Below are 24903 nucleotides of genomic sequence, written 5' to 3'. Positions count from 1 at the left end.
CCACAAGTTTTTCCATGAATTCCTCTGGAAGTTCCTCTAGGAATTCCTCCGGAAGTTCCTCCAGGAATTCCTTCGGGAGTTCCTCCAGGAATTCCTCCGGAAGTTCCTCCAAGAATTCCTCCGGAAGTTCCTTCAGCAATTCCTCCGGAAGTTCCTCCAGGAATTCCTCCGGAAGTTCTTCCAGGAATTCCTCCGGAAGTTTCTCCAGGAATTCCTCCGCAAAATCCTCCAGGAATTCCCCCGGAAGTTCCTCCAGGAATTTATGCGGAAGTTCCTCCAATAATTCCTCCGGAAGTTCCTCCAGCAATTCCTCCGGAAGTTCCTCCAGGAATTTCTTCAGAAGTTTCTCCAGGAATTCCTCCGGAAGCTCCTCCAGCAATTCCTCCGGAAGTTCCTCCAGGGATTGTCTTCGGAAGTTCCTCCAGGAGTTCCTTCTGAAATACTTTCAGGAACTCCTTCGGAAGTTCCTCCAGGAATTCCTTCGGAAGTTCCTTCAGGAATTCTTTCGGAAGTTCCTCCAGAAATTCCTTCGGAAGTTCCTTCAGGAATTCTTTCGGAAGTTCCTCCAGAAATTCCTTCTGAAGTTCCTCCAGGATTTCCTTCGGAAGTTCCTCCAAGAATTCCTTCGGAAGTTCCTCCAAGAATTCCTTCGAAAGTTTCTCCAGGAATTCCCGGGGAGACTTCCGGTGGAATTCCCAAAGAAACTTACGGTGGACTTCCCGAAGGAACTTCCGGAGGAATTCCCGAACGTATTTCCGGAGGAACTTTCGGAGGAATTCCCGGAGGAACTTCCGGAGGAATTCCCGGAGGAACTTCCGGAGGAATTCCCGGAGGAACTTCCGGAGGAATTCTCGGAGGAACTTCCGGAGGAATTCCCGAACAACTTTCGGAGGAACTTCCGGAGAAATTCCCAGATGAACTTCCGGAGGAATTCCCGGAGGAACTTTCGGAGGAATTCTCGGAGGAACTTCCGGAAGAATTCCTGGAGGAACTTCCGAAGGAATTCCTGGAGGAACTTCCGAAGGAATTCCTGGAGGAACTTCCGAAGGAATTCCTGGAGGAACTTTCGAAGGAATTCCTGGGGGAACTTCCAAAGGAATTCCTGGAGGAACTTCAGAAGGAATTCATGGAGGAACTTCCGAAGGAATTCATGGAGGAACTTCCGAAGGAATTCCTGGAGGTACTTCCGAAGGAATTCCTGGAGGAACTTTCGAAGGAATTCCTGGAGGAACTTCCGAAGGAATTCCTGGAGGAACTTCCGGGGGAATTCCTGGAGGAACTTCCGGAGGAATTGCTGGAGGAACTTCCGGAGGAATTCTTGGAGGAACTTCCGAAAGAAATCCTGGAGGAACTTCCGAAGGAATTCCTGGAGGAACTTACTTTATTTTTCTTCTTAGTCTTATCTATCTTATTTGTCTTACTTACACCAGCAACACTGTTATCACCCAAATACTTTTCAAAGCTTGTGTGGAAACCTTGTACAGAATTCCACGATATTTTATAATACCCTAAAATATTTTGATTCTGAAAAAAAATGATTCTCTGCGGAATGTCGGAAAGATTTTCTGCGGAATTTGGGAAAAATTCTCTACGAAATCCCGGAAGGCGTCCAAGCAAGCACACGGATGGATTCCCACCGAAATCCCAGAAGAAATTTCAGCAAAACCTTGGAAAGTTTCACCTGTCATAAGACGAGTTTGAACAATCCCATTGAATTCCACCACTTAATTGTATCCTGACAGATACGTATTTCGACCTCAACAGTAAGGCCGTCTTCAGTGTCTTGTACTTGACTCGACTTCAGCGAACATCAAGTCGAGTCAAGTACAAGACACTGAAGACGGCCTTACTGTTGAGGTCGAAATACGTATCTGTCAGGATACAATTAAGTGGTGGAATTCAATGGGATTGTTCAAACTCGTCTTATGACAGGTGAAAACATTCCACTAAAAAGCTCAAAATAATTTTCTTATCACTTGGAAAGTTTTCCAACTCAATCCCGGAAGAATTCTTTGCTACTTCGGAAGGATCTCTGCAGAATCCCAGAAGGATTCTCTGCAAACTCCCGGTAGGATTCTCTGCAGAATTGCTGAATGAATCCCAGCGGAATCTCATAAGTTTTCCCATTCCGTAGATGTTCATAGCATAATTCCGAAAGAATTATCTGTGGAATTCTGGAAGAATCCTCTACGGAATACCGAGATCTCCGAAAATATAACTGCTCCCTATCCCAGAAGAATTCTCTGTGGAATCACGGAAGAAATCTCTGCAAAATACCAGAAGGATTTCCAGCCAAATTCCGGAAAAAATCTCTGCGGAATCTCTGGAGAAATCCCATGGGAATGCCGGTAGAATGGTACTCCAGCGGGATCCCGGAAGGAGTCCCAGCGGAGTCCTGGAAAGATTTCCAAAGGAATTCCGGAAGGATTCCCAGCCTAATCTCGAAAAGAATCTCAGAAGCATTTGAAGCGGGGCACGGAAAATGCTGGGTAAAGCGTACCATTGTTACCTCGCGTACCTGAAGGAATAAAATAGACCCCATCTCGCGGTCCTTAGCCTCTTACCCAGCAACTCCTATCCCTACCTCCCCGTGGTTCTGGCCGGGATACGAGCAACCTTAGGAAAGATCGGGTAACCAACCCCGGTGGGAACTATGGTCGTATGCTGACAGGGAAGGGGGGGTTTGCTTTTCTCCGGAGGTGCAAATCTTATTGAGCGTCTGTTCTCCATGTCAGGATCGGCTCACAACAGCGTCTGTTCTCCATGTTAGGGGCGGCTGATCATCGTCCGAGTGCCAGCGAGGGACTCTAAATGAAACTGTGCACCATGGTTCACCGAGAATAAAAAAGAATGGTCCTCCGAAAATTTAGTGGGTTTGATATCAGGCCCTGCAAGCCAGCCTTTAAAAAAAAATAAGGGACGAACAATCAACAATGTGCAGCAAGTAGCACGTCATCGAGCGAACATCAATCGGTGCACCGAAATTAAAATCTCGCTGTGGGATGAAAACAAAGCATTCATTCGTTTTTGAACGAATTTTCCATGACCTGAACAAGAGAGTACGGACTGGAACCATCGGCGAAGACCACTGCGACGAAAAGGGACTGGCGATTGGAAACTCGGTTCGTGGAACTGCAAATCTCTCAACTTCATCGGGAGCACACGCATACTCGCCGATGTGCTCGAGGACCGTGGATTCGGCATCGTAGCGCTGCAGGAGGTTTGTTGGAAGGGATCAAAGGTGCGAACGTTTAGAGGTAATCTACCAGAGCTGCGGCAACACACACGAGCTGGGAACAGCTTTCATATTGATGGGCGACATGCAAAGGCTCGTGATCGGGTGGTGGCCGATCAATGAACGAATGTGCAGGTTGAGGATCAAAGGCCGGTTCTTCAACTTCAGCATAATCAACGTCCATAACCCACACTCCGGAAGCACTGATGATGATAAGGACGCATTCTATGCGCAACTGGAACGTGAGTATGACAGCTGCCCAAGCCACGACATCAAAATCATCATAGGAGATTTGAACGCTCAGGTTGGCCAAGAGGAGGAGTTTAGACCGACTATTGGGAAGTTCAGCGCTCACCGGCTGGCGAACGAAAACGGCCTACGACTAATTGATTCCGCCGCCTCCAAAAATATGGTCATTCGTAGCACCTACTTCCAACCAAGGATGTTATCGATCATTTAGTAATCTGCCTTCGATCATTTAGTAGTTTGTCAATAACTCATTCCAGAGGCTAAATTTCAAAATGTGTTGTATGGTGGACTTCTAGTGCAAAGGTTTATCTACAACTCTGGCTAACAGTTCGTTGTTTGAATTCCACTAATAACGGAGCTATATCGCTAGTAACAGTAACTTAGATTAAATGATGGCATATTTTGTTATCATTTAGTATATGTATAGCAACTAGCACCGTAACTCCTTTAATAATGGAATTCGAACATCGACCTGTTAAGGAGATTTGTAGAAAAACCTTCGCACTAAAAGTCCACCATACAATACATTTTGAAATTAGGCCTCTGGAATGAATTATTGACAAAATACTAAATGATCAAACGCAGATTACTAAATGATCGATAACATCCTTGCTTCCAACACAGCCTCCCGTATCGGTACACCTGGAGATCACCACTGCAGACAGAATCACAAATCGACCACGTTCTGATTGAGGACGGCACTTCTCCGCCATTATCGACGTCAGGACATATCGTGGCGCTAACATCGACTCTGACCACTATCTGGTGATGGTTAAACTGCGCCCAAAACTATCCGTCATCAACAATGTTCGGTATCGACGACCGCCGCGGTACGACCTAGAGTGACTGAAGCAACCTGATGTCGCCACTGCATACGCGCAGCATCTCGAGGCATGGATGCCGATGAGGCCCCTCTTGAGAACTCCTGGAATACAGTCAAAGCAGCCAGAAGAAACTCCGCCTGGAAGAAGCGGAGTGCGAGGAGATGGAACAGCTGTGCCGTTCTCAAGAAACACGCAAGTTCTACCAGAAGCTCAACGCATCCTGCAAAGGATTCGTGCCGCGAGCCGAAATGTGCCGGGATAAGGAGGGTAGCATCTTGACGGACGAACGTGTGGTGATCGAAAGGTGGAAGCAGCACTACGAGGAACATTTGAATGGCGCTGAGAGTACAGGCAGTGAAAGTCAAGGCAGCGGAGGAGATTGACGTAGTCAATCCTGCCTTGCCTTGACGGACGATGGAAGCCAACCAGCCTCCAGCTTGAGGGAAGCTAAGGATGCCATCCAACAGCTAAAGACCAATAAAGCGAAATCATGAAAGATATTTTAGCGAAAAAAATTCCAGCCGAATCTCGGAAGCATTTCCAATGGAATCCTAAAAAGATTCTGTTCGAAATTTTTGCAGGATTCTCTGCGAAATTGCAGAAAGAATCCAAGCTAGATCCAGGAAGGATTCTCAGGGGAATCCCGGAAGAATTTCTGAAATATACGTAGTGAAATTCCGAAAAGATTTCAAGTGCAATTTTGAAAGGAGTCTCAACGGGATCCCGGAAGGAATCGAAGCGGGATGGATTCCCGGGATTCGGGAAGAATTTTCAGCAGAATATTGGATTCCTTTAAGGATTCTGTTATGAATTCCGTTATAACCCCTTCACTGCCGTAATCTGGCAAAGTGACGTATACGCCATTTTCCAAAAATGGTGTTAACGAGTAGTATTCATCGTACTCTTCAACAGAAAAATAGCAAACATGTATGTTGTAAAATGGCGCATACGTCACTTTTTCAGATTATGGCAGTTAAGACGGATGGGTGTTATATGCCCAGCGCGCTGGGCATATATGAACCATCCGTACTGAAAGGATTAAGATCCCTAAAAGATTACTTTGGGAATCTCCAAAGAACTTCATTGAGAATTCCCAAAAGATTGTATTGAAACCCCAAACAAATCACGTTGGGAATCCTTGAAGCATTCCGTAATGAATTGCCAAACGATTTCAATGGGAATCACCAAGCAATTTCAAAAGAAACCCACAAATGATTCTATTGATAATCACTAAAGAATTCCATTGGGAATCCCCGAAGAATTTAGCAATTAGGAATCCCTGAAGGATTCTGTCATGACTCTCCAAGCGAATTCAATGGGATTCACCAAACGATTCCAAAAGGATTTCATTAGGCAAGGATGTTAACGATCATTCAGTAATTTGCGTTCGATCATTTAGTAGTTTGTCAATAACACATTCCAGAAGCTGATTTTCAAATCATGTTGTATGGTGGACTTCTAGTGCGAAGGTTTTTTTTCTGCCCAATGGTTCGTTGTTTGAATTCCACTAGTAACGGAGTTATAGCTATAGTTTCAGTAACTTAGACTAAATGATAACAAAATTCCAATCATTTAGTTTAAGTTACTGCAACTAGCGCTCCAACTCCGTTATTAGTTGAATTCTAATAACGAACCAATTGGCAAAGTTGTAGAAAAACCTGCACACTAGAAGTCCACCATACAACATGATTTGAAAATCAGCTTCTGGAATGTGTTATTGACAAACTACTAAATGATCGAACGCAAATTACTGAATGATCGTTAACATCCTTGTACATTAGGTATCCCTAAAGCAATCCATTGAAAATCCCCAAACGATTCCATTGAGAATCCACAAAGTATTCCATTCCAAAGATTTTATATTGAATCCCCAAACGATTCGTAATGAATCCTCAAACGATTTCAATGTGAATCACAATTTCATTGGGAACTCCCAAAGGATTCCATTGGAAATTACATTGGGAATCTCCAAAGAATTGTATTTGGATTTCCTGAAAAATCCCATAATGAATCTCCAAACTATTTGATCGGGAATCACCAAACGAGTTCATCGGGAATTCCTGAAGGATTCCATTGGGAATCTCTGGAATATTCTGTTATGAATCATCAAACGATTTTACTGGGAATCCCGAAATAATTTCTTTGGGAATCCCTGGAATAATGAATTCCTAAACGGTTTAATTTGAAATTCTCAAGCCATTTCGTGAAAGATTCCATTGGGAACCACCAAAAGATTCAATTAAGAATTCCAGATAGATTTCTTAATGAATCCCCAAACGATTTAATTGGAAACACTCATACGATTCTAATGGGAATACCTGAAGGATTATATTGAGAACCCCCAAAGAATTGCATTGGGAACCCCAGAAGGATTCCGTAATGAACCCCCAACGATTTCATTGAAAAACCCAAAGTGATTCAATTAGGAATTCTCAAATAAATCCATTAGGAGTCCCTGAAGGATCCTACCACGGATCCCCAAAGGATTCCATTGGAAATCATTTAATGATTTCATTACGAATCCCCAAAGAATTACATTTTTTTTAAGCTTTATTAATGTGTCTAAAGAATTACATTGTGGATCCCCAAAGAATTCCTTTTGGATTTTCTGAAGGATTGCATAATGAATCCCCAAACGATTTCAATGGGAATTACCAAAGGATTCCATTGGGAATCCCTGAAGGATTCCGTAATGAATCCCCAAACGATTTCATTGGAAATCTTCAAACCATTTCATCGGGAACCCACAAACGATTTCTTTTGGATTTCGTGAAGGATTCGATAATAAATTTCCAAACGATTTCAATGGGAAGTATTCACTAAACGATTTCACTGAGAATTCCTAAAGGACTCCATTGGGAACCGCCAAAAGATTCCATCAGGTTTCCCAGAAGGATTTTGTAATGAATCTTTCAACGATTTAATTTGAAATCTTCATACGGTTCTATTGGAAATTCATTGTCAATTCCGATTTTATTGTCAATTCCCAAATAAATCCAATGAAAAGCTCTGAAGAATTCTGTCATGGCTAACCAAATGATTTCAATAGGAATCGCTAATTGATTTCATTGGCAGTCCTCAAAGGATACCATTAGGATACCAATCCTCAAAGATATCCATTTCGAATCTCTGAAGGATTTCGTTATGATCCCCAAAGAATTTCATTGCAAATCCACGAATAATTCCGTTAGGATTCCGTAATGAACATCTAGAAGAATACAATGGGAATCAGCAAACGATTTCATTGACAACTCGCAAGGGATTCCATTGGGAACCTCCAAAAAAATCAATTGCGAGTCACTGTAGGATTCCGTTATGAATCACTAAGCGATTTCAATGGAAATCCCCATATCGTTTCATTGGGAATTCTCAAAGGGCTCCATTGAAAGTCCCCAAAGGATTCCATTGGGAAACTCCAAAGATTTTTTGAAACATTCCGTGATGAATCCCCAAACGATGTCAATGATAATTACCAAAGGATTCCCAATGAATTTCTTGAAATGAACCATTGAAGAAATCCATTGGGAATCCCTAAAGGAGTTCGTTATGAAACTTCAAAGGATTCCACTGGTAATTCCAAAATGATTCCATTTGGGTTTTCTGACGGATTCCAAAATGAACCTCCAATCGATTTCAATGGGAAACGCGAAACTATTTCATTGGGAATTCCTGAACGATTCCTGGGAAGCTCTGAAAGGTTCCATAATGAATTCTCAAACGATTTTATTGCAAATCTTTAAAGAAATTCAAAGAATTCCGTCGGGAATCCCCAAATGATTCCATTGGGAAGCCTCAAAAGATTCCATGGAGAATTGCTGAACGAATCCGTTATGACTCCCCAAACAAAAGATTCTAAGAATCCCTGAAAGTATTCTATTGGGAATCTGCAAAGGAATCTATTGATAATTCCTAAAGAATTATTCCATTGATAAACCCCAAAAGATTTCATTGAGACTTCCTGAAGTATTTATTTGACTTGATTTTGGCATCCCTGTAGCATTCTCTTTGGGAATATTTTTCGAATTCCTTTCAGATATTTGTTTCATTCGGAATCCCATATATAGGAGTTCACATACCCAAGCTTACCTCTCCTGGAACCTAAAAGGAATGAAATTTGTCTCCTAAAGCAATGCATCAGCGAACCGGCGACGGAAGCAGCAGGATTTAACAGTTAGTTCATATAATTATTCTCTTGAATTTTGATGTTTCCCTCGGCGGTCCACTAAATTGCATTTGAAGCTTTATGTTTCTTTAGGCCAACAAGACAATATAAGTAACAAGAAAATTTTGCACTCTGCTACTATGCACCCATAAGAAACCGTATGCAACCCGGTGTAAAGTACTCACGTTACGCAGCCGGTTACATACTAGAGATGGGCGCTCCGCTCAGGAGCTGTTCCAAAGATTCGCTTCCCTACATTGAGCTGATGAGCCATGGATCTTTTTTAAAGAAACCCAGCTCAGCAGCTCACTTTAAATTGATGAAAGCATTGTCAAACTCGCGCCTAGTGAAACGCCCTCGAGCGTACGAACTCGAGTACGCGCGCTGTTGGATTTTGTACAGCACAAACGAAAATACCACGCTCGCGGTACACGACACAAGCGAGCTTGTATGAGCATTCCAGTCCAGTACCGCGCACGTGCTGATCGTTTATTATTTGCACCTCAAGCACCATCAAGCCAAGCGACAGCACCATCTAGCCAAGCAACAGAAATCATTTCTGCTGCAGAGAGGAACAAGAAATACACAAGCAAACATAATCTAGCTTGACGTCTATTTCTTAACCCATACCCACATACTCGGCGCTACGAACGGACACACAAAGATACCTAGTCGTGCGGTAACGAACGAACCGTACCAAGCAAAAGATCCGAAGATCCGAACAACTCTCAGTTCCGCTCATGTCGTCGTCCAGCTCGAAATTGCTGTGACATGGAAGCGAGAGCTGCGCCACCAGCTCAGATCCGTGCGACACGGATCTCGATCCGGATCAGTCGCGACCGATTCTAGCGAGCGAACCGTGTGGTTCAAACGAACCGAACTGGGAGCTGTGTCTTGCACGGAGCGGATCTTTTACTTGCGACGGGTTTTCCCGCCAGCATACTGCTACATGTGCACTCGGTTTGTTTGTAGCACCGTGCTCTGTATTTTTTTACTCTCTTGTTTTTATTTCTCTCGCATTTCGGGAACCAATATAGATGAATGGGCTCGCTTGTATGAAAATGTCAACTACGCATGGTTAGAAGGGTTAGAAGCACGCGCAAACAAGGCATTGATTTACTGCACCCAGTATGAAGAGAAAACTTATGACACGTGATATGGTTCATATACAATGTTATACAATATTATACATATCAGAGACTAGGGACTGAATTCGCGAAGTCGAAGCAAATTCTGCTGTTCCCTCCTATGGGAAATCCCATTGGTATCTGTCAGAGTTTGAGTGAAACATGGCCGCTATCTCCTCTTCTCTGTTGCTCTATTGTAAAAACCCATAAAGAACTGTCATTGTTTGTGTGAAGAATTTTGCTTCGACTTCGCGAATTATTCAAATTAATGATTTGAAAAACGTTATCAACGTTATCAATTAGAATTATGAATAGAAAATAATGTTGAGTTAGTTTTTGTATAGAAATAAATGTGATGGTTCTAAATGAATTCTTAGACTTCAAAACTAGACGGTTAGAAAAAGCGTAATAAATGTTACTAGTTTAAAATTGTCGGTTTTTCAATAGAAATTATTACCTCACTGTTGCTTAACATTTTAAAGATTTCAAAGTGAGGTAAATAGATGAATGATGAATGAATGAATAAATTAATGAACGACATAAATTTTTAAAATTTTTGAACAATAATTAAAATAATAATATTATCAATTATGTTTTAATATATGTAGCATTAAAGAACTGAAGAGCTGATCCAAGGAGCTGACTCTTTTCAATGAGCTGAACGGATCAGATCCGCTCACTGCAATGAACTGTTTTGCCCATCTCTATTACATACTGCACATTCGTCGGACCGGATGCACATCATCGAGCTTGAGGAAGTCCGACAACCGGTCGAGGAAGTTCTGTGGTTCCTCTTTTCCACCTTGGGAGTCATCCGCTGGTTCATCCTTCGACGGCATAATCTCGATACGAAAGCCTGCAAAGAAAACATAAGCCGGTTAGAAAATTTCTACTGTGATAACAACGAAATATTCATTTTTCATCAATTTTGCATATTCAATTAAACAATTACTTACCTTTGCTGGTGCCTGCATCTTGTTTCGTGATTGTACTTTCCCGAAATTTTCCGCAGAAACGCGAAAAACAATACTGAAAAATGACCGTTTCGTACTTCTCGCAAGTGAACGACCAACGTGAAACAAAATCTGAGACAGTGTTGCTAATTTTATAATTACATTATCTTTGAATGTGATTTTACATCAAATTCGTTTAATAATACACAAATACATGAGAATCACTTATGTGCATCTGTTTTCGTGTAATATCTCATTTCTAAATATTTTAATATTACACAAATGCGACGTGCAGCTAACCAAAAGGTTTTAGTTTTGTGTAATTTTGAAGGGATGTAAAAATAAATACAAAATTGTGCTGTATTACATCTTTTATTAGTGTTTACATTGCTTTTTCGTTACATCGTGTAAATTACGTCAATGCAATTTACAAATATTTTTGCTGTGTAGCTTTTTCGGTATTAGTGGTGCCAATTCCAATAAGGCAAAGACAAAGGTGCTGTTTGAACGAGATGGCGCCACAACATTTAAAGTAAAATAAATTTCCTTGTATGGACAAATCATCCGTTCTCATTAACTACGCATCGCATCAATATGAAACCTAGGTCAAAAAGCAACAAATAATTTTTAGATTTTTTGTTCCCACGACTTGTTTTACAGTTCTAAACAATAAAAGAGATTTCATTGTACCTCCATACTAAATTCTAGCTGTATACTTTCAATTTTTTCAAGACTGTTCTCCACCTCGTGTGTGTGGAAGGAACATTGAAAGCTTACAATATCGAACAGCAGATGTCACTAGTGTATATGCAATATGGCATTGATACAAACACACAGCAACACCACCTGTCGCCTGATAATGGAAATATTGCAATTATACCATCAGGTGTAGTGGCTGTTGTTAAAATATTTAGGAAGGGCCTCAAGCGGAATTTTTGCTAGAATGCAACTGACGATCTCCTATTGCAATTCAACTTCAATGATGCATATATAGTTTTTATATAGTTTGAATAGGTCTTATATTTTTCTCAAATATGCAATGCAAGCTGCTTCAGCTACTTGGATACTTGCACACAAGAAAACAGAAATGATTTAAACAAATTGTTTTGTTTTCGTAAAATTAAAAGTTTTATTTTCAATGTAAAAGTGATGATTATAACTCGAAAGTGTTTTTTTCTGTTTATAGTGTAAAATTAAAAGTTATTTCTTTTAGTGTAAAAATTATATTATTATAAATTATAAATCTGACAAAATTGAATCACGGGTGCGTTTTGTGTATGTGTGTATTTGTCGGAATCACCATCAAAAATAAAAACAAAAAAAATAATAAATAACATCCGCGACCCGCGATGCGCGTAGCGTCATAAAATTCAAATTTCATTTGCCGAATAGCTGAGATAATGCTGTCGTAAACGAAAGGTAAGTGTACCATGGTTGAAAAATCCGGAGCTGTTTCATATGTATTTTTCTACACACTTTTCAGGTCTCGAAAATGAAAAACGAAGATTGACGTGGCACCATCTCACGAAAACCCAGTCTGTCGTTTTCGTCGTTTTCCCTCCTTTCTGTCGTACGGCATACAGAATTGTAAATCCCATGCAAGGATAAATTAAGGGTAATTTATATTTCCAAAAGTAGGGTATCGGAACATTTGGGTAGCACCCCCCATTCCCGTCCGCAACGTTTATTACTCGAGCATACACTGCCGTAAAAAACCTTCCGGATTTCATTAACTTGCCTTATGAAAATTAGCCACAAGGAAACACTTTGAAAATCATAAGGTTACCTTATGATGCTGAATGAACTTTGGATGAACCAGACTCATAGTTGATGTTTATGTTTCTCTTGAAATTGCCTTATGAGTTTCATTAGACAACCTTATGAAATTTTATAAGTATGCCTAATGAAATTCTTAATCGCAATTTGATTTCAGTTTTATAAATAGATCATGTATTTTTTTCGCAAATACAAAAAAAAAACTAAACATATTTTATATTTTTAAACAGAATAAAAACTTTATTATTCAGTCATACTTCCTAATAAATGTAAATACGAAATATAAATTATTGCATAGGAGATTTTGTAAACTAATATTTTCCCAGCGTCCTACAAATAGGACAGTTCTTGTAACAGACACTCCAGACGTTAATGAGTTAAGTTTATAATAGGCATATTTGCAAATTGATTTGTAAAGCTAAAATACGCAAAAGTTAAGCAAATAAATTGAGCAAGTAACTTGATTTGAATATATATACCAGAGAAGTTGAACACTTCTTTGTTTCACTTATCCAATCTAAACCTAGCATTACACTATAGAAAATACTTTATTAAACATTGAATAAATTACTAATTTGTCTACTACATGTATGATTGATATTATATACAAAAAGGCACTGCTTCCGTTTCTAATGTAGGAAATCATAAATGTCCTCTTTAAAATGCAATGCGTGTTGGTGTTAGCTTAACGTATGAGTCTATTTCATTAACATATTTCAAGCTAGAGACAAACTATTTGCGATTGTCCTACTGTGACATTCCCACAGAATTTATTGTCGTCATTACATGTAGCCTTACATGCCCAATAGAGCATGCTGAGGATGTTATTGTGTCGCCAGCACTAAATTGTATTCCGACTTCCGATGTTTTACTTCCGAACTTACTTCCGACATCATGAACGTCAGAACAAAATTTGAATTTGCTATCAACACATTGTCGGAAGAGCGTTTGAAAGTGTGGAAATCGACTTCCGAACTTCAATTTGGTGCCAGCGACGTTGTCAGCGACAAAACAAGCTTGATTTTGTGACAGATAACACCGTGCAGTGCTGCATATTTATTTTATTTTTCCGTGTGAATCTCGTCGGAAGTGTGCCTTGCTGCCAGTTCATCAGCGTCATATAAACAGTTTTGGTCTAAATGCACAATATGTTCGAATCCAGGTATCGGTTTGAAAATTGTCTCGACTTTCGTGGGCATAAAGTATCATCTTGCCGCACGACTAAGGAGCCTCATGATCAGGGATTGAACTTATCATTTCATTATCATTTAGTATTCAGCCAATAAGTCATTCCAGAAGCGGAATTCCGAAAAGTGTTGTATGGCGGACTTCTGGCGCTATTTCCCCTCTACAACTTTGTCTAAGGGTACATTGCTCTATGTCTCATATTTACATCGTTAAACGCTAGTATCACTTAATATACTATCAGAACGTCGGCTCAGGAGGCACGTTCCCCTTAAATTTAGGAGATTTGTGCCTAAATGATAATTATTGTTATTATTATTATTATTATGTTATTGTGCTATTGTATGTTATTATCATTTAGTATGTTGAATGATACTAGCGTCTAACGCTGTAAATATTAGACATAGAGGAATGTACCCTTAGGCAAAATTGTAGAGGGGAAATAGCGCTAGAAGTCCGCAATACAACACTTGTCGGAATTCCACCTGCGGAATGAGTTATTGGCTGAATACTAAATGATAATGAAATGATTAGTTCAATCCCTGTTCATGATATTCGAATGCAAAAACGGTAATTAGCTTAGAAACCTCACAGTTAACTAAAAGCTGCGAGGCGGCAATGTCCCAGTAGGGGGATGTAATGCCAACAAAGAAGAAGAAGACAGGTGATTTATATCGTGTTACTGATAACCTGTCTGCCTCTAGTATAATTTAAAACTTTATCAAATACAACTACTAGGAGCAACTCAGAGTATAAAATAAGGCTTTTCAAAATATAAAATGTAACTTATAAAACTACTAAAACATTTTTATCATACTAATGAACCAGGCAAACTTTAAATGTACCTACACGTTTTTTCTCACTTCACTTTTCTCTAATGAATACATTTTCAATGGTTTTTAAATTACATACAAAATTGGTAAGAAAAATTAAAGCAAACACGTTTTCTAACAGTAATCAATACCGAAAACCTGAGCAAACAACATCTCCTGTCCTATCTGTCAAAGTTCATTTTCTTCAATTAGGCAATAACTAATGAAAAGCCTGCGGTAGATTCTTCATCAACTAAATCGTCCTGTTTGAGGTTGCTATATAGAGAATTAATTGTCTCGTAATTTACGATCTAACGCCCTTTTCAAATGTTGGTCTAGTGATCATATCAATGAGGATGTTACGAGGTCAGCGAGGACGACTAAAATGGAAAAGAAGAAAAAAAAGGTTTAGTATTTCTTCATATTTTTTATATGTACTATACTATACTAAAATATCTTTTGATAAATCTCATTGAGCTTGAATTTTTTTTATCAAAAGCATTTAGTACATTTAGTACCGTGAATCGCATATCTATCCCATCCTTGTTGGGTTTCCTGTTCATATGAGACAAATATGCGATTCACGGCAGTATACCCCCATGTACTAAATGCTTTTGATAAAAAAATTCAAGCTCAATGAGATTAATCAAAAGATATTTTAGTTACAAGATAAAGATTGTCGCTGTCGTCGCTGTCAAAACATTTTTTGCTGGCGAGGATAGGGTGCTAAATATCAATGAAAGAAAAATACATACGATTTAACAATTCGATATCCAACATGTTTCGGACAGCAGAACAATCTTTATCTTGTAACTAAAATATCTTTTGATTTATCTCACTTTATTCAAATGGCTCATTCCACGTCGAGCATCCGTGCGAGACGGTTGTAAGTCCGCGTACGGTCTGCTTCTCATTCGGTTTTTTTCCTGAAGTACAGGTAGTGGGTTTTTTTCCGAAAGTGTTTTGAAGCATAGCGCTTGAGTGGAAGTGGTGCTTAGCTGTAGCAGTTAAGTAGCCATTTCGTTGGTTTTGCAACTACGCAAAACTGTGCAGTTTATTCGGCGTCCATCGCAGGCGTAGGCATCATCGTCCCACGCTGACAGTCATCATCCATCGTGCGTCTCCACCAACACAGACGCTGCCGTCCTGCCACCATCCATCCACCCAGTTGCAGTGTTGGGTGCGGCGAGAACACCAACAATAGCGTGGTTCGCTTCGACCGCACCACCGGCGAGTGTCCATCGAGCTAGTGTGTGCTGCCAGAACTGTTAGCCGGCAACACAGCAGTGTGAACGCAAGTATTTAATTGAGCTCCCTCTCATTGTTCCCCTCTCTTCTCCATCTTATTGGAATAGTTTTTTCTTTTTTTACTTCTTCTTCCCTCTGTCCCAAATCATTATTTTGTTTGTGTGTGTGTTTTTTCTGCCCTTGTGATAATTGTTTAGTTTTAAAAGAGATTGTGCCTCGCTGCAGCGGCGCATTTCGTGTCCGCAATGCGCGAAGGCGAAGTTGGCGGGGTACTTCGTATTCCATGTCAGATGTTTCGTTGCATTCAGGTGTTCCAAACCAAAACGAAATGGACACCAGCAACGCTAAAATTTCGTCTACGAGCCCCCGTCCCAAGGTCTACCCTCACGACTCTAGTGGGCCGTATGTTGTTTTCTTTCGACCCAAAGGCAAACGTTTGAATATCAGCCAGATTAGCAAAGATCTGGAAAAGCGATTTTCGTCTGTCACGACCATTGACATGGTTGGGTCCAGTAAACTCCGTGTCACGGTCAGTGATCGCAAACAGGCCAACGAGATTGTCACCTGTGAGCTTTTCACTCTCGAATATAGGGTGTATTTACCGTCAGCAGTGTGTGAGATCGCGGGGTGGTGACGGAGGGAAGTATGACATGCGACGATTTGAAACAAGGTTTCGGTCGTTTCAAGAACGTTTCTTTGCCTCCTGTTGCGATACTGGATTGCAAACAAATGTATTCGGTGTCGCAGGAGGGAGAGAAGCGGAGGTATTCCCGTCTGACTCTTTCTGCGTCACTTTTCCGGGTCCGCACTGCCTGACTACGTAGTGATTGGCAAACTTCGTCTACCTGTTCGGCTGTATGTACCGAAGGTGATGAATTGTGTTAATTGCAAGCAGCTGGGCCACACCGCTCAGTACTGTTGCAATAAACCTCGCTGTTCATCATGCGGAGAGAAGCATGTGGAGGGAGCGTGCAAGACGGCACCGAAATGTGTCTATTGTAACGAAAGCCCTCCACATGCTTTTGAAGCTTGCCCAACGTACATACAGCAGCGAATCCACCAGCAGCGGTCTCTTCAGCAACGTTCTCGGCGAAGTTACGCCGAAATGTTGAGGAAGGCCGCTCCTCCACTCGTTTCTGACACCATCTACTCGTCTCTTCCTTTGGACGATCAAAGGTAGCTCTGACTCCGAGGTTGGAAATGGGGTTCCCTTTGTTTTCAATGGCTCAACGAGGAAGAGAATAAAACAGAGCCAGCGACCCTCGAAAAAGCCTAGAAAACAGCCTCAAAGTGAGCCCCAATCCAACATGGTCAAATTCAAAGCGGAGGAAATACTCAAAAACGATCAACTTTTGTGGTTTCACATCGGGATGATCGAGAGTTTCCACCGCTTCCGGGAACATCTAAAATCCCAGATACCCCATTTTTGCGATTTCTCAGCCAGAAAGAGAGCATACAGAGCGAGCAGAAGAACTCCCGAGCGCTCCAATGTTCACACTTTCTGGCATCGTGGAGCTCATCCTCAACTTCTTTGATGCTTCCGACCCCGTGAAGAACATGGTCAAAACTGTTCTTCCTATTCTGACTCCTCTCCTGAAGCAGCTGGCTTCGAAAATGCCCTTCCTCGAGTCATTTGTATCCTTCGATGGCTAACTTAGTCAATAAGGGTAACATGATTTCGATTCTACAGTGGAACTGTCGAAGTATTCTTCCAAAATTAGATATTTTTAAATTTTAGTTAACAAATTACAATGCGATGCTTTTTGCTTTATGTGAAACATGGCTAACACCAAATGTGAACCTTCATTTTCCTGATTTCAACATAATCCGCCGCGATCGAGCAAATCGATATGGAGGGTGCTTTTAGGGATCAAAAACAGCACTCCTTCTATAGAGTCGATCTTGCGCCGATGTCTGGCACCGAAGCTGTCGCATGTCAGGTGACTATTCGAGGAAAAGACCTCAGTATCGCCTCGATATATCTTCCTCCAAATACCGCGATATCTCGAAGAGATCTCTCACATCTGCTCGGTTATGCCTGAGCCACGGTTGCTCCTGGGAGATTTTAACTCCCACGGAACAGGCTGGGGAACTGTACGACGACAACCGTTCATCAATGATATACGACCTCTGCGACGACTTCAATATGTCAATTTTGAATACAGGAGAAGTTACACGAGTGGCTCCTCCAGCAAGAGATAGCCGTCTAGATCTTTCCATTTGTTCGAGCTCATTATCGTTGGACTGTACTTGGAAGGTGGTCCAAGATCCCCATGGTAGTGATCATTTGCCGATCGAAGTTTCGATTTCCAATGGACATAAGCAATCTGCTTCCATCGATCTTTCATATGACCTCACGAAGCACATCGATTGGGGCAAATATGCGGACGCCATCAGCGATGGCATACAGTCGATAGAAGCACTTCCCCGCGGGAAGAGTACAAGTTTCTATCGCAGTTGATTCTTGAAAGCGCTCTTCAGGCACAACGTCGGCCGGTGCCAGGAGCTTCGGTTCGTAGGAAACCCTACAGTCCGTGGTGGGACATCGAGTGTACGCAACTTTATCGCGAGAAATCCGCCGCGTTCAAAGAATTTCGGAAACACGGGGCGATCGTTCTTCACAAACGATACACCGCGCTCGAAATCCAGTTCAAGAAACTGGTAAAAGTGAAGAAGCGCGGATATTGGCGCACTTTTGTTGAAGGTTTATCGCGCGAGACTTCAATGAAAACTCTGTGGACCGTCGGGAGAAGAATGCGCAACGCGTCGTTCGTAAACGAAGATCGTGAAAGCTCGTCGCGGTGGATACTTGACTTCGCAAAGAAAGTTTGTCCGGATTCGGTACCGGTGAGGCAAGAGCTACGTGATGCTTTTGCAGACAGGGATGATATGGATCGTCCCTTTTCGATGATTGAATTCTCACTTGCTCTCCTTTCATGTAACAATTCCGCTCCAGGTATGGATAGAATCAGGTTCAATTTGCTCAAAAACCTCCCAGACGTCGCGAAGAGGCGCTTATTGAACTTGTTCAATCAGTTACTGGAGTGCAACATCGTTCCGGATGATTGGAGGGAAGTGAGGGTGATAGCCATCCAGAAGCCCGGAAAACCCGCGTCGGATTGTAACTCGTATCGCCCCATCGCGATGCTGTCATGTCTTCGGAAGCTGTTGGAGAAGATGATTCTCTTCCGGCTAGACAAATGGGTTGAATCGAATAGTTTGTTGTCAGATACACAATTTGGTTTCCGCAGGGCAAGGGAACGAACGACTGTCTTGCGTTGCTTTCTTCAGAAATTCAGCTTACTTTCGCTAAAAAAGAGCAAATGGGCTCAGTGTTTTTGGACATTAAGGGGGCTTTTGATTCAGTTTGCGTCGATGTCTTATCTGACAAACTCCACGAGTGTGGACTTTCACCAATTTTGAACAACTATTTGTACAATTTGTTGTCAGAGAAGCGTATGAGTTTTTCTCATGGTGACTCGGCAACTTCACGAATTAGCTCAGGGCTCATGTTTAAGTCCCCTTCTTTACAATTTTTACGTCAGAGACATTGATGAATGTCTCATGCCAAATTGCTCGTTGAGACAGCTTGCAGATGATTGTGTTGTATCCGTTCCGGGGCCAACAGCGGTTGATCTGCAAGGACCGTTGCAAGATACTCTGGACAATTTGTCCACTTGGGCTACGAAGCTGGGTATCGAATTCTCTCCGGAGAAAACTGAGATGGTTGTCTTTTCAAAAAACATAAGCCTTCAAAGTTCCTGCTCCAACTGATGGGTAAGACAATCACTCATAGCATGTCTTCTAAATACCTCGGGGTCTGGTTCGACTCGAAATGCACCTTCAGGAAGCACATTGTGTATCTGACACAAAAATGCCAGAAACGGATCAACTTCATGCGATCAATAACCGGAACATGGTGGGGAGCGCATCCCGAAGATCTTATGACGTTGTATAGAACAACCATTTTGTCGGTCCTCGAATACGGTAGTTTCTGCTTCCAGTCCGCGGCTAAAACACACATGCTGAAGCTTCAAAGGATTCAGTACCGCTGTCTCCGTATCGCGTTAGGATGTATGAATTCGACACATACGATGAGCTTGGAAGTACTTGCGGGAGTACTGCCACTAACAGATCGTTTCGCGGAATTATCGCTTCGGTTCCTCATCCGCTGTGAGGTTCTCAATCCATTGGTCATTGATAACTTCGAGAAGCTGCTCGAACAAAACCCTCAATCTCGATTCATGAGTATTTACCACTGGTACATAACGCTGGAGGTAAGCCCTTCTTCGGTAGATACCAATCGTGCTAACTTCTTAGACTCTTACAGTTCCTCTGTTACTTTTGATCTGTCCATGAAGCAGGAGGTTCATGGAATACCAGACTTCCTTCGTGCGGAAGTCATACCTCCATTATTTGCAAGCAAATACGAGCACGCCAGCAAGGAGAGAAGCTTTTTTACAGACGGGTCAAAAATGGACGACTCCACTGGTTTCGGTGTTTCAACGTTTTTCATAGCGCCTACTTTAAGCTCAAAGAGCCTTGTTCCGTGTATACTGCTGTATACACTATTCACTCGAGCAAATCGCATCCCTACCTCCTGACCACTTTTTCATCTTCACCGACAGTTTAAACTCCTTGGAAGCTGTTCGTTCAATGAAATCTGTAAAGCACTCAGCGTATCTTCTAACCGGGATACGGAAAGCTTTGAGTGCTTTATCAAAACGGTCATTCATAATCACCATGGCTTGGGTCCCTTCTCATTGCTCGATCCCAGGAAATGAGAAAGCGGACTCTTTGGCCAAGGTGGGCCCTGTGAAAGGTGATATTTACGATCAGCAAATCACCTACGATGATTTTTTCTCATTAGTTTGTCAGGAAACCTTGATCAGCTGGCAGCAGAAATGGACAAATGGGGAGTTGGGTAGATGGCTGCATTCAATTCGCCCGCAGGTGGTTCAAAAAATTGAATATGGGACGAGACTTCATTCGAACCATGTGTCGTCTAATGTCCAATCACTACACTCTAAATGCACATCTTTTCAGAGTGGGGCTCTCGGAAGGAAATCTCTGTGTTTGCGGCGAGGATTATCAGGACATCGATCATGTCGTGTGGGCGTGCGAGGAGCATCGTGGCCCCAGATCTGCGCTAACTGAACATCTCCGGGTCCGAGGAAAACAACCAAAGCCTATTAGGGAAGTGTTGTCGGGCCTTGATCTCGAGTACATGTCCCTGGTCCACCAATTTTGAAAGTTGCTGATGTAAAACTGTAATCATTGTCTGCCTTGTCCCTTGTCTGTCGTACCCCATATCGAATGTCTTCCTCTTGTTGTACATTCCCATGTCTGTCGTTAATCCCTTCCGTATGTCTTCCTCTCGTCGTTGTCTCCCAAAAAAAGTTTGTTTGTCCCGTTACAGATGTAAAAATTCGAGGAATGTCAACTTTGTGAACATCAGCATAGTAATTACTTAAGCACCCTAAAATCCTTTCCTTTCCTACTGTATTATTGTATTCCCTAACCTCGACTAAACCGCGAGTCTTTCGGTTCCCCAAAACTAACACTATGTATAAGAATCAAGAAATGTATTGTTAAACTTGATTTCGGCTCCGTAACGCTTCACGGCAAATGAGCCTTCCAAATAAACGAAAGATAAAAAAAAAAAAAAATATTCAAATGGCTCGTTAACATTTCCGATTTTTTTTACGAGATGGTTTAAACTACGTCACGCTGTAGAGGGAGGTAGGGGCTAATGCAAAGCGTTATAGATCATACACATAAATTAAAACATTCATACAAAATGTTACGAGATTGAGCTGTCCAAAATTGCCAAAATTTGCGTTACGTTATTTGATAACGACCCCTGAGTTTATAGTGTACTCAGATACGAAATTTATCAAATTAATTATCGTGTTGAATATGAGAAAGAAAATTCAATGTATGGGAATTGGCATCAAGTTACTCTTGGTATCATGGTATTTATTATCGTAAATGGCGTAATCTGTTATTAGGCTGTTATTTTGTGATACATATACTCAATCCAGTTGAAACCCGAAATTGGGGGTTAGCGAAGTTGGATTTTTCTCACAATCCGTACGTTAAACCTAACTTCGGAAGTGGTGCGCTGAATAGCGCTTCGCGATATGAAAACAACGCACCACTTCCGAAGTTAGGTTTAGCGTATACGGATTGTGAGAAAAATCCAACTTCGCTTCCCCCCAATTCCGGTTTTCAACTGGATTGAGAATATTAACTGCCGTGAATCACATATCTGTCCCATATTTGCTGGATTACCTATTCACTTGGGACAGATATGCGATTCACGGCAGTTAAGGTGTAAACCTTAACATAATTTGATTATGATCTCTGTCTTACCTTAACATCCACTTTTTCCACTGGCTGTCCTTGCCCCGGTTCATTTCCATCCTCCTATCAAGCCTCCTATTAAAAAATCTATCCACCTTGCCGATTGACTGTTCCGTTGTGCACAATTCCTCACGTAACGGCGGGTTCGGGTTCCTTCCGGTAAAATGACTGAATGACACACCCGAATAAAAAATACAGTACAACAACAATACAATTTATTGTAACACTACTATTAATAACATTAAATTGACAATAGATTGTATTGTAGATGAAACCATGGAAATACATTAGAATGCATTGTTATGAACCATTTACTCGAATGTAAATTAAGTTTTCGCAATAGAATGTACGGGTTGTTAAGTATCGTAACTATACAAAATGTGAGATTTTTCCATACATTTTTTTCCTCACACAATAGAGTGTACGGTTAATATATTGTTGAAATATCCGTACAAAACTGTTCAAAATACAATGGATTGTATTGTATTTGTATAGTAAAACAATACGATTTTGATTTCTCAGTTGTGACAGCTTTACGGTCCAACAATGCAATTTAAAGGGAAAAAAAATGTATATTTGGCGCTATGAGGCAAATATTGTTAAATAGTTTTTATGCAATGTAAAGAAACGTTTCAAAAGTTATCAATGTATGAACCTTATGTACAAAAACGTTTCAAAAACAATTGCAAGTATTGTTACATTAAGGAAATATGTTGATGTATTGTATCCTTAGTGTTGATACAATCTTTGCAACCATCAAGAAACAATGTATCCTATTGCATACCGTACATTGTATGGTAATTCAATTGTTTACACTATTGAACCAATAGTACATTTTTATCCGGGCAGATGGCACGCTTCCTCCGCCTTACTGCTGTGGTAAACTGAAGGGGATATTCCGGATCTGTTCTGTATTTCCGTATTTCCCTGTAGGGAGAAATTAAGATTAAATATCCACTAGACTGAATCATGTTCCATATTGAAATGAATTTTATATTTATATGGGGCAGTTTTGCTTGCAGAGAAAAGGAGAATACTATTTAATACAACACAAAATCTCCCGTTGATAACTTTCGTCATCTTCGTCCTGTACTTACCTCTGAATTGATTGTGGGTAGTTTGAGAAAAATCTCCTTCTGATATTCCGGCTCCCGCCTACTTCATAGGTAGTTCTGATGGGGGCAATTCAGCACTCCGTGGAAACCGTGTAACTGAGTTTACACGGAGCATTCCCATCTTCCTTGCTGATGATAAAAACCGGTGAATAAATACCCTTTGGACAGGATGCTGATGGCAGCCGACATTTTTCCGGGGTTCCGTTCGAGTTATTTCCACTTTACTCATTTTTCTTCTGTCACTACAAAATGAACACTCAAGAATAAACATCATCTTTCATAAGAACACCGTATGAAAAATTTACACAAGAACGAGTTATAAATTTCATAAGGTAAAGTTATGAATTCTGTGAAGTTTGTTATGTTTTTAATAAGGGACTTATGAAACAGAAATAAAATGAATTTTTGATGTTTCATAAGGCAAAGTTTATGAAAATCAAAATTTTATTTCCGGCAGTGTATTACAACTGAATCACTTGGTTTTTAGTAGCAACCCTATAACCAGAGACCGGCGGAGTGAAAAACTGTAGAAATGGCAACGTATGAAAATGCATGAAATCGTCAAAATAATACTGGCAGCACTTGAACTTTTTGCTTGCTTCTTATGGAAGCAAGAAGTAAGCAAGTCGAATTGGAACCACTTTTGACGGTTCGATTGGAAACAAGATGGCGTCTTCGCCGATCTCTTATTCTAGTATTTCTAGTTTTTAGTATATGGTTGGAAACTGCAGATTTCTAGTGATGTACGAAAAATCAAGTCATGGTTGGAAGGCGGTCGAGTTATGAACGTTGTGGACGGGAATGGGGGGTGCTGCTCAAATGGTCCGATATCCTATTTTCACGAAAATCTAATGAATTGTTTTTCATTCTGTCCTCAATTGATCATTCTAGGTTTCGATGAGGTGGTCATCGTGATTTTCTCCAATTAACTCCAAACCTGTGTTGCCGGCCAGAAGAACTAGCCAATTGGCCAATTGGTTTTGAATTGGCTTGCAAAGTAAGCATCGCGAGACGAGGCTCCGTCGTTCAAGTCTGGCTTAGTTCCGGATCCCAAGAAAAATCCGTAGCGTTGGATATAGTAAGTACATGCTAAAATATTTACTACAAATTATACAACGTTTGAATTTTTACGATTTCCTGTGATGTGTATACCAAGGTGTATACTAATCTTTATTTGTTTGACTTGTTTCAGCTGAATTTGTGTCGACAATGTTATGGGCAACCAAGGATTTGCCGTTAACTATAAGTCGAAATCGTCAGCGTTGGATTGAGAGAGAGAGAGACCATGGAAGAAAGCTCCTAGGAGAAATTTCAAAATTGAAAGTATTTTTATATATATTTAATTTTAACAAATAATTTAATAATTCTATTGGCTTATATATACAACATGTTTATTTTTTCAAAATCTCTTGTTTGGATTATTTTCATAACACAACTACGAATAATTTCATCAACATCACTATTTTGAATTAAACTATCACACTCTTATTTTTAATAGTGTCTTCTGAGGCGTCTCTTTTTCGATTTGACAGTTTTAAAATTCATTTTAAAAGTTTGAACTTTTAATTTTATGATGTGAGCAAGGGTATGACAAACTTTTTCAAAAACAATTGGCGTACTCTAGATTTGATTTTATGCAACTCTCTATAGAGAGTTGGTTCGTATACGAAAAATAACCAACGCAACTTTTTATTTTAACCAATGGTTTTTCTAATTGCATCAATGGTATTTCTTTCTGTGTGGGTATCTCCTGGCTGTAAATGATATTATTTTATGTTGACTTTTGATAATTAAAAACCATCATTATCATCTTTATCGAAAATAAAATGTAGTAAAGAAATGTTGTTTCAT

At 40.7% G+C, this 24903-nt stretch overlaps 1 protein-coding gene and 1 long non-coding RNA gene across 2 annotated transcripts in view; both read left to right on the top strand.

The window, feature by feature from the left end:
* The window catches only part of LOC134222786 (uncharacterized), a 33527-nt gene that overhangs the window by 6000 nt on the left and 2624 nt on the right, over positions 1–24903 (top strand). The gene's annotated exons all lie outside the window — the stretch shown is intronic.
* LOC134222800 (uncharacterized) lies at positions 11821–24875 on the top strand. Its single transcript, XR_009982439.1, has 4 exons — positions 11821–11969; positions 12034–12165; positions 23944–24130; positions 24245–24875. It is a non-coding gene; the product is annotated as an uncharacterized LOC134222800 (long non-coding RNA).

Source organism: Armigeres subalbatus, chromosome 1 (genome assembly GCF_024139115.2).
Source record: "Armigeres subalbatus isolate Guangzhou_Male chromosome 1, GZ_Asu_2, whole genome shotgun sequence".
Lineage (NCBI taxonomy): Eukaryota > Metazoa > Arthropoda > Insecta > Diptera > Culicidae > Armigeres > Armigeres subalbatus.
Note: the sequence above shows the minus strand (reverse complement) of the source record. Positions and strands in the feature narration are given on the sequence as shown.